We start from the raw sequence: 622 nt of genomic DNA on the forward strand, positions 1-622 counted from the left end.
ACACTACCACGCCCGGTTAATTTTCTTGATTTATTGTAGAGATGAGGTCTCGCCAAGTTGCCCAGGTGGGTCTCGAACCCGTGGGGCTCAGGCAATCCACTCACCTCTGCCTCCCAAAGGCGTGGGATTACAGGCTTAGCCACGGAGCCCGGTCCAACCATTTCATTAAATGTAAATAATCTACACATCCGAATTCAAAGCACTGATTTTAGTTTTTTATTTTTTTTGGAGTTGGAATCTCACTCTGTCACCCAGGCTGGAGTGCAATGGCACGCTCACGGCCACTGCAGATTCGACCTGCTGGGGTCAGGCAATCCTTCCGTTCCAGTCTCCCAAGTAGCTGGAACTACAGGCATATGCCACCATGCCTGGCTAATTTTTGATTTATTGTAGAGATGAGGTCTTGCCAAGTTGCCCAAGCTTTGTCTTGACCCTGTGGGCTCAGGCAGTCCTCTCACCTGGCCTCCCAAAGTGCTGGGATTATAGGTTTGAGCCACCGTGCCTGGCCTGCAAAATATTAATAACAGGAGAGTCTTTAAAATTTTTATTTTTTTAGCCGGGCTCAGTGGCTCAGTCTGTAATCCTGCGCCTTTGGGAGGCTGAGGTGAGTGGATTGCCTGAG

Source organism: Carlito syrichta, unplaced genomic scaffold (genome assembly GCF_000164805.1).
Source record: "Carlito syrichta isolate Samal-C Ts95f unplaced genomic scaffold, Tarsius_syrichta-2.0.1 Scaffold304720, whole genome shotgun sequence".
NCBI lineage: Eukaryota > Metazoa > Chordata > Mammalia > Primates > Tarsiidae > Carlito > Carlito syrichta.